The sequence below is a fragment of the Neomonachus schauinslandi genome, chromosome 8, assembly GCF_002201575.2.
Source record: "Neomonachus schauinslandi chromosome 8, ASM220157v2, whole genome shotgun sequence".
Lineage (NCBI taxonomy): Eukaryota > Metazoa > Chordata > Mammalia > Carnivora > Phocidae > Neomonachus > Neomonachus schauinslandi.
This window is the reverse complement of record NC_058410.1, coordinates 1768864-1778823: the sequence shown is the minus strand read 5'-3', so window position 1 is coordinate 1778823 and position 9960 is coordinate 1768864.

The following is a 9960-nucleotide window of genomic DNA, read 5'->3' as shown; positions in this document are numbered from 1 at the left end:
GGGTCTGGCTCCGGCTCCGGGTGAGGGTCCGGGTCCGGGTCGGGGTCAGGGTCGGGATCGGGGTCCGGGTCGGGGTTGGGATCCAGGTCGGGATGCGAGTGCAGCAGCGTGAACGCAGCCGCCGCTTTTCCCGATCTCCGCGGAGCCCGGGAGAGGCGGCGGTTGGGGGAGATCGGAGGGGGCGCGTCCGAACTGCGGATTGGCCCGCGCTTCGCCCCTCCCGTCCCAGCCCCGCCCCCGTCCTCTCCCCTCCGTATCCCGCCTCTCCCCTCCCTCCCTGCCCCGCCCCGCCCCGCCCGGCCCCGCCATCTCCCTTTCCGCCCTCCGGCCCCGCCCTGCCATCCTGGGCCCGTCCCGTGCTCTCAGCTACCCTCCCTTCCAGCCCCTGTCTCCCCGCTCCCGGTCCAGGCCCGCCCCCGTACTCTCCCCGCCCCCTCCCTGCCCCGCCTCTCTCCGCTCCGCCCCGCCCCCTCCCGTCCCAGCCCCTCCCCCGTTCTCTCCCTCCCTGCCCCGCGGGGTCCCTGGCCCTTGCCCGGTCCCCACTCCTCGCCAGAGGGGAGGGGCGCGGCTCGTCTGACTTGCAGTGGGTAGAGTTGCCCGTCCCAGGGTTATCAGTGCGGGGGTCGCCGCATACCGAGGTCACATGGATCCGGGATTGCGCACCTTCCCAGGGCTACAGCATCCTGGGCTTGCAGCCTCCCGGGGTCGCCCGTCCGGGGGTCGTCCTGGACGCGGAGAGGTGAGCGCGTGGCCTCCGAGAAGCCCCTGCACCGTCGCACTCCCGGCTCTGGAAGCGAGCTGAACCCCATTTGCCGGGGCTCCGAGTCCCCCCACTGCCCCGGACTCCCGGCCTGCGCAGCCGACTGTGGACGTCCGCTCCCCCCCCCCCGCCCCGCGCGCGCACCCACTCGCGTTGCAGGCGCGGCGCAGAAGGCGGAGACCCCCAGAGGGAAGGTCTGCCCCGGAGGCGCGGGGAGAGTCCGGTGTTATGTGGGGCGCTGGGCACAGGTTCCATTGCCGTGGGCACGAAGCTACTGCAATCGCGGGGGCCCCAAGGAGGGATGTTTCCTCCAAGGGAGGACTGAGATGGTCCGCAGACAAAAAAGCAGCTCCTGGGCGGTGGGAGGGCCTGGGAGTGAGGGGTCCTGAAAGTTAAACTTCCCTGGGATTAACATCCAGGGGATTTATCAGATCACTACCTGGGGCGACCAGGCACGCTCCTGACCTAGTGACATTCCCACAGAAACCTTTAGGGGTAGGGGCCGGTGGGCCCAAATCTTGGAATAGCACGTACAGACCCCCAGGCCTGTGGGGTGGGGTGGGGCTGGGAATTGGCTCAGGACCCTCGCTGTAGACCCAGCTGCAAGGTGCCTCGCTTCAGTGCTCCCTGGGCTCCAGGTGCCAGGGTCCCAGCCGCAGTCTCCGGGAGGCTGCTTCCACCTCTCCTTCAAATCCCGACTTCTCATCCCCACCTGCCCCCACGCCTGGCTATTCCCAGCTTTGGTTTCCTTCACACTTGTCATCTTCTAGTACATCACGGTATATCCGGCCTCCTCCAGTTCCAGCGTGAGCCCCAGTACCTCACATAGTTCTGTCTGTTTTGCTTCCTGCTGAAATCCATACACCCAGAAGGGTTTTTCATCTACCAGAACCATACTCAGAAGTAACACCTCAGGCAGAGCTCTTCCCAGCTCCAGTTAGTCGCTCTTCCTCTGGACTCTGAAACCTCAGCTCAACTGTTTGTCAACAATGCCAGCCATGGACCCCGTAACCAACCTTCCCGTTTGACAGAGGAGGACACTGAGGCTCAGAGAGAATCCCAGCAAGGCGGTGTGGTTAGACAAGCAGGAAACAGTCATCCCAGTTCCGGAGCCTGGAGAACATCCGTCATATCCTGCCGTCTGCATCTGCTCTTCCCTGTTGCACTCCACACTTAGTGAGCGAGCTCCTTAGTCAGCCAGCGGAAGCTTGTGGAATAAATGAATATGTTAGCAAACCACTATAAAGTCTACTGTTACATCTATTATTTAACTTTTATACCCGTCGAAACAGTCCTTTCCACTAACTCATGGATCAGTCCGAAGGAAAAATGGACAAGGGAACTACGGGTAGCCAGAGGCTGAGCACATGGATTCTGGAGCCTGACTTTTGAGGTCCAAAGCCTGACTCTGTCACCTTCTTGCTGTGTGATCTTAGGTACCTTAACCTCTCTCTGCCTTTGTTTCTCTATCTGTAAAATGGGGTTAGCAATAGTACTTACTTACAGGGGTGTCTGAGGACTAATTGAGCCAATATTTATAAAACATTCAGAAACTGCTTGGCACTGTAAGGGCTGTGCGAGTTTTAGGCTTTCTACTTTTTTCTGCACTGCAAAACGACACGCCGCAGTGCAATTGAACAGTATAAATACCGTCCAAAGCACCAGGTGCTTCACCTTACAGCAGGGCGCTCCTGTGGGTCTTAATTTACTTTCCCCTTTCTACTCCCTTTTAGCTACAGCGATGACAGAGCAGTGACTCACTGGAACGAAGGTGGCCCATGCCATCTGTGAGCTGGCACAAGAACGACAAATGGATCGCAAAGGCCTTGGTGCTGGGGATGGGTTGTCACAGACCCGCTGCTACACAGCTCCGAGCTCCCTCGGGCGACATTCGCAGGACCTCAAGAAAGGCTATGGTCCAGGTGTCATGATGCCCGGAGGGTGTGTGTGGTCTGCTCCTGGGGGCTTTTTGTTCTTTGTGGTTGTTCATAAGCCTGGAGGAGAGCATTGCCAACTTCCCACTTACCCATACCCCTGCCTGGAATCCCCAGCTTGCCGTCTGAAGCTGCCCTGTTACAGCTCACGCCGATGGCCAGGAGGCCCCGCCCCAGCTCTTTCCTTGGTCTGTCCTCAGGCGAGATGGGGCTGCAGGGAATCTGCTCCCCCCGTACTCTGTCAAGTGCTGGAAGTCGCCCGAGGGAGCTCGGAGCTGTGTAGCAGCGGGTCAGGTCATGATCTCACGGTCTTGAGATCAAGCCCCACGTCAGGCTGGTTCTACCATCTGCAGGAAGATGTGTGGAGGTCCTTCCACAGAACCTGTGAATGAGACCTTATTTGGAAATCGGTCTTTGCTGCCCTATCAAGTTAAGAGGAGGTCCTGTGGGGGTCAGGGGGAGCCCCGACCCAATATGACTGGTGTCCTTATACGAAGAGGAGAAGAGACACAGAGACAGGGAGGAGAAGGCCATGTGACAATGGAGGCAGAGACGGGGCGAGGCGTCCGTAAACTGAGGCATGCCAAGGTAGACTGGCGCCACCAGGGCAATGATGGAGCAGGAAGGGACCCCCCCCAGAGCCCTTGGGGGGAGCACGGCCCTGCCAACCTCAGTCTTGGCCTTTTGCTCACCAGGACTGTGAGAGAACAGATTTTACTGCTGGAAGCCCGGTCTGGGCTCCTTTGTGACGTCGGCCCCAGGATGCCAACACAGACACCACGTTGCCCGTGGCCAGGTGCGTGGCCCAGATCTGGGCAGCTCAGCAGCATGTGCGTGTGTGAGCGGCATTGGCACTGAAACAGAGGGACGTTCTGTTGGGACCAGAGTCCGAGGTTTCACTGAGCTCGGAAAACAAGCCCGCAGCAACCCGCCTCTGTCCTTCTATCCAGAGCTCACAGGTCACATGCCGTGTGCCTGGGAAACGAGTAGCCGAGGCAGAGATGCCCACACGTACTCAGTCTCTAAAACACGGAACTTTAAAAATGCTATTTATTATAGTTGGGTATCTTAGTGAGATACATGCTAGTATCTTTCCGCCTACCTGAATCGCACACTCACCACGCTGAAACTTTTTTTTTATTAATGTGGCTGATTTTTCATGCATTTGCTGTGTTGCATAGTGACGTTTTCAGGGATGAATACGGCGTCTTGCATGGAGGGCACCTGCTCCAGGGGCCCAGGGCGGCCACATCACTCTAAAATTTGTTTTTCCCTGGAGCGCCTGGCTGGCTCAGTCTGCTGAGTGTCTGACTCTTGGTTTCGGCTCAGGTCATGATCTCACGGTCTTGAGATCAAGCCCCACGTCAGGCTCCGTGCTCAGTGGGGAGTCTGCTTGAGAACCTCTCGCTCGCTCTCCCCTTGTCCCTCCCTCCATCGCCCTACCCCAAATTTAAAAAAATTGTCTTTCATTTTATCTGTTTTAACTTTCTTTCTCTCCGTTATTAATCATCTGTCGGTTATCACTTCTTGTGTAATCAGTCTTTCTCCTGTCACCCCTTCCTTTCCCTTCTCTGATCTGCGATGGCACAGCCATGCGGCGGAAGAGGGTGGGAATCAGGCCTGGGATCACAGTGAGTGGCCTCCTGGAAATAGCCCAGATATCCTTAGGTGAGTACAATGAGCGCCCCTGTACCTAAACTTCGGGGATTTTCTTTAAATTATTCGCAGAGATCTTGTTGGTCCATCTCTCCATTCTTGGTTGTGATTTGGACAGCTGAGTTTATCAGCGACTTTCCGGCAGAACAGACATTGTTATAGTTGGTAAAGAAGGGTGTGTGTGTTACTGCCAACGGGAGAGAAAACAGGGTGACTTTTAGGATGATTTTAAGCGCCTTCCACCCATATCCCATGTCCGATTAATCCGATCAACAGTATCTACTGAGTGCTCACTGTTTGCTCCAGCGGAAGGGGCAAACACTCACAGACCCAGAGTAAGTACCCTGGTGGGTAAGTACTGCACCGCAGTGGGGAGTAAGTACCTGGCAGGGAGTAAGTACCCTGGCTCAGAGGAAGTGCCCCAGTGGGTGGTACGAACCCCAGCAGGGAGGACGTGCCGGCATGGAAGGTCGGCAGGAAATTGCCCCCCAGTGCACCACGGACTGTTACAGCGCGAGAAGACTGTAGGATCTAGGATGGACCCCACTGGGATTCGTTGTGGAAAAGGAGCTCACTGCCTTAGCGAATGCATTCGTGAATCCCGGGGCTCCTCTGTCGAAGCGGCTTCGAGCCCCACGGTTTCTCCCAGCTGGCCTCCAGCGGCCACGCAGCCACAGCCGGCCCATGAGGGGCTGGAGCCCCGCACCCGCTGCGGGTGCCGAGCGGCCGACATGCGTGGAGTGGAGGCGGCCGTGGGGGCGGGGGCAGGACGTGTTGGGACGCTGGCCGGCTGGCCCAGAACTGAGCTAGACGCAGCTCGCCGCGCCTCTCGGCAAACTTACTGAGGTTAGTGACACACGAACTCCCAGCCTCCGCAAGGCTGCAGGATTTAGCGCACTGTTGACTGTGCCTGTTCAGGACTGAACCGGCATGCAGCTCATATTTAAAGAATGTATTTATGTATGTGTTTGAGAGAGGGCGCGAGAAGCGACCCTCGTGCAGCCAGGCTGCCGCCGGTGGAGGAGGAGCAAAGGAAGGGAGAGAGGACCCCAGGCTGATTCCTCGCCGAGTGGGGAGCCAGGCCCAGGACCCTGCGATCATGACCTGAGCGGAAATCAAGAGTCAGTCGCTCAACCGACCGAGTCACCCAGGCGCCCCTGAACTAGCATAGTATTTCAAATAAAATTAGTGTGATAGCAAACGAAAACACCCATGTGCACCCCCACGTTCACTGCAGCATTGTTCACAATAACCAAGATGTGGAAACAACCTAGGTGTCCACTGATGGATGATGGATAAAGAGACTGTGGTGTGAGGGCGCCTGGGTGGCTCAGTTGGTTAAGCGACAAGCGACTGCCTTCGGCTCAGGTCATGATCCTGGAGTCCCGGGATCGAGTCCCGCGTCGGGCTCCCTGCTCGGCAGGGAGCCTGCTTCTCCCTCTGACCCTCCCCCCTCTCATGTGCTCTCTCTCTCTCATTCTCTCTGTCTCAAATAATAAATAAAATTAAAAAAAAAAAAAGATTGTGGGGGGTGTGTATGTGTGTATGTGCATGTGTGGGTATGTTTGGGTGTGGGTGTGTTTGTGTGTGTGTGTGTGCGTGTGTGGGTGTGTGGGCGGGTTTGGGGGGCTACCCCCTACTCAGCAATGCTGGGCAGCAACTAAGGCCCCTACAATCCAACTCACTTCTGACCCCATCTACCTGGAGACAGACCCCACAGGTTAGGGGCTCAGATCCACACACTCCGCCCCCCTCCGACTGTCAGCTGTGCTCCGCCCCAACAGACTATAAATAGGAGGTTTCCAGCACCCCCCCTTTGGGTTTGATTAATTTGCTAGAGTGGCTCACAGGGCTGGTCAACCAGTTAAACTGGTTCGACCCCTTAAACTCAGGGAACTCCGGAGATCACCAGTATTTTTGGAAGGAATAGACTCAGGAATGACCAGATGGGAGAGACACACAAAGGGCAGGTATGGGAGAGGGTTTGGGGTCCCCGCGACCTTTCCAGGTGCCCCACTCTCCCCAAATTCTTATGTGTTCACAGACCAGAAGCTCTCCAAACCCGACTTGTGGGTTTTCATGGAGGCTTCCTTACACAGGCCTGATTGATGAACTCATTGGCCATTGGTGATTGAATCCCAACTTTAGCCCCCTCACCTCCCCCAGGGTAGGGGGTGGGACTGAAAGCTCGGAGACTCTGGTCCTGTGATTGGTTCCCCTGGCAACCTGCCCCCACCCTGGGGGTGGCTTTCCAAAAGTCACCTCCTTAACACAAAAAAAGACATGTTTATCATTCTCAGCACTTGGGAAATTCCAAGAGTTTTAGGTGCTCTGTGCTGGAAATCGGGACAAAGACTCAATAAATATATATTTCTTATTATAAGGCACAACATCACAGGTGGATACGTACAGGATAGATTGATGAAGTAGAGCATCAGATGGAGGTAACGGTCAGGAGTCCTCAGGAAAGAAGGAAGAAAAAAAAGTCTACAAGAAAAGTAAAGGACACCAAGGGTAAAACTGGAAATGCCAGTTACAATAATCTCTCCAGACCAAGTTATAGGAATCCCAGAAAGATCCTTAATAGGAGAACTACTGGGGAAAGAAAAAGCTGAGCGGCCCCAGCTCTGCAGCCCCAGGGCAAAGCCAGAGGGAAGGGAGGCACCAGGGGGGTCTCCTGGGGCAGCCTCTGTCAGGCAGGGCAGCGTTTCTGAAGGGAGAGCTCAGCCAGGTGCCCAGAGTGTGCAGGGCCAGGTCCTGCGGGGTCATTTGCATACCATATGTAAAATGAAGTCATCAGATGAAGACTTGTACACCTTGAATTTACACAATGTTCTCTGCCAAGCATAGTCCATAAAAAATGACGTATACAAAGATGCTCATCAAATTTACATTTCTAAGAGGGAAGTGGTTAATTAAATTTATAACAATGGAAATATACGGGAGGGATAAGTAGCAATAGCACATTATGCGGTGGCTAAAATTGAAATAGGAGGATCATCACAGCATATGAAAATTATAAAGAGATGGCCAGAGAAAAGGGCAGGTCCAAATTTTGCACATACCTCTTTGTTACTAGAATCATGTGAAAAATTTGTAGGGAGGAGAAAAAAGATCTAAAGTGTCCAAGGCTGAATAATAATTTTTGAAAATGTTGCAGCTTTACTTTTTTCAAAATTTCTTTTTAGTTTAAAGAAGTTTTAATATGTGAAAATACTTCTTTAAAGGAGAGGAAAAAGCTAAGGGCACAGTGCTACTCAGGGAGTTCCTTGAGCAGGGCCACTCCTGTGTTCTGCTAAACACACATGTGTACAAACATGTGCACACCCACACACACCTGCTGCAGACCCTCCCCCCTCACGGCAACAGATGTGATGGTCTTACATGAAGTTCTTTTAATATATAAAAAAGTAAGAAGCCATGACCATCCTGGGATTGCATGTGTAACCGAATATGGGGAAATACATTGTCATAACACATTACTTTGAGAGGGCACAGGATTACGGTTACATGGTAATTTGACAATTGCTCTAAAGTTATTTCTCAGACTTCCAGATATTTTCTTGGTAAATATTTGGTCGAGCTGGAAGAGAAATACACTTTTCTAAACAGATGAGTCTCTTTACCAACTGAGATCCTTCTTGGCAGTGAGACGCTAGATATACACCTGCTGGAATTAAAACAAGTGTCTCTACTATTACCTACTACATATTGCATTGTTCTGGAACTTCTAGAAAGGCTATGAAATATGAAGAGGAAGTAATTGGCACCATGTTAGTAAGGAAGACACAACATTATAATTAGTCATAGATGATATAATCATTTTGAAACAGACAAATACTGTAAAGAGTTTCTTTGTAAAATTCATTTATAAAAGTACAGCATTTATAACAAAATATTCCAGTGCATTTAAAAATTTTTTGACAAAGAACAAATGTGTGAGAATAGTCAAGAAAAGTTTGAAGGAGGGGCGCCTGGGTGGCTCAGTTGTTTAAGCGACTGCCTTCGGCTCAGGTCATGATCCTGGAGTCCCGGGATCGAGTCCCGCATCGGACTCCCTGCTCGGCGGGGAGTCTGCTTCTCCCTCTGACCCTCCCCCCTCTCATGTGCTCTATCACTCTCTCTCTCAATAAATAAATAAAAATCTTAAAAAAAGACGTTAAAAGAAAAGTTTGGAGGAAATGGGGAATGAGCAGGACGTAGTCACGCTGTGCTATCGAGTGAAGCTGCACTAATTCCAAGAGCGAGAGCAGGGTAGGAGGGAGAGGACAGGCAGACGGGTGTATGATGGGCACCGATGCACCTCGTCACAGGACAGCGTCGGGCAGGAGGGGGGCCGTTCAGTAAGCAGTGCATCGGGGGAATTGAGATTATTTCAGACCTACACTAACGCAAGCTCTATGTTAATCGACGAGTTAGCTGTAAACATGCAGCATGTATTGTCCTGTCAATGCTGACGTCATCTTGTGACTGGGAACTCATGTGGATGGAGCCATGATGAAAGTTGGTTTGCGCTGGGCACTGAGCCTTCGGGGGCATCGTGGAAGCACCAGCGGCTATGCTTTTGGCTCCTCTGTGGCCAGCGTCCACGCTGGCGACGTCTCCCTGCAGCTGGCTCCCGCCCTGCCGCGGGCCGCCTCCTTCCCCACCAGCACCCAGCTCACGCTTCCTTCTTTGTGCCCAACGAGGGGAGGGACCCAAGAGCAGGGCATGCGTTTGCTCCCTGTGGGTTCTCCCCTCACCCCAGAGACCCACAGAGGGAGATGGACTTGGTGGGCTTCGTGCCCCATTGGCAGCCTTTCCAGAGGATTCCTCAGGTCCGCAGAGCATGGCTGGTCAGCAAGAAAGGACGGCGGCTTTTCATCTCAGCAGTAATCGGAGGCTCTGGATTTATGCTGGGCTCCCACCTCAGGTACTGTCTCTTTGGGAGACTGGCGGCTGATGCCGAGAGCCAGCTGGTTGGTCCCCTCCAGGAACGAAGGTGTGCGGCCAGCCACCAGCCCAGCTTTCCCCGCTCGGTCACCAGGGCTCCAACAGCTCTGGAGCCGGACGACCTGGAGGGGCTATCTGCTGCCCCCTCATCCCCTCGCCCACCAGGGACGCTCCCAGACCTGGGCTGCACCCTGAGAGGACACAGGGTGGGCAGGTAATCAGATGAGAAGCTTGTACCTGACGTTGGTCTGTATGGATTTTCACAAGGATGTCTTTCTCTTCAAAGTCTCGGATTTGCACCGAGAGCAGAAAGAGCTCCAAAATCAAGAAAGCTTGGCCCTCTCATGCAAACTTTTGAAATTGTTCTTGCTCACTTCACAGGAATTTATGTATTTATTGTGCACGTGTGCTGCGTGTGTGTGCCATGTGCGTGTCCTGTATGCGTTTGCCATGTGTACCATGTGCCGTGTGCGTGTGCAGTCATGTTAATGTGCCATGTGTGCTGGATCCTCAGACCTGGACCAGTGTCTATTGACACAATTGCCCACCAACCATACAAAAAAAGAACAATGAGGAAAGAACCTTGTTTGTAGCCCACCCAGCACTGCCCACCCTTGGTGCTTGTAGAACCTTCTGGTTCTCTTCATGGTCACATGCACACGTATATAAATGCACACA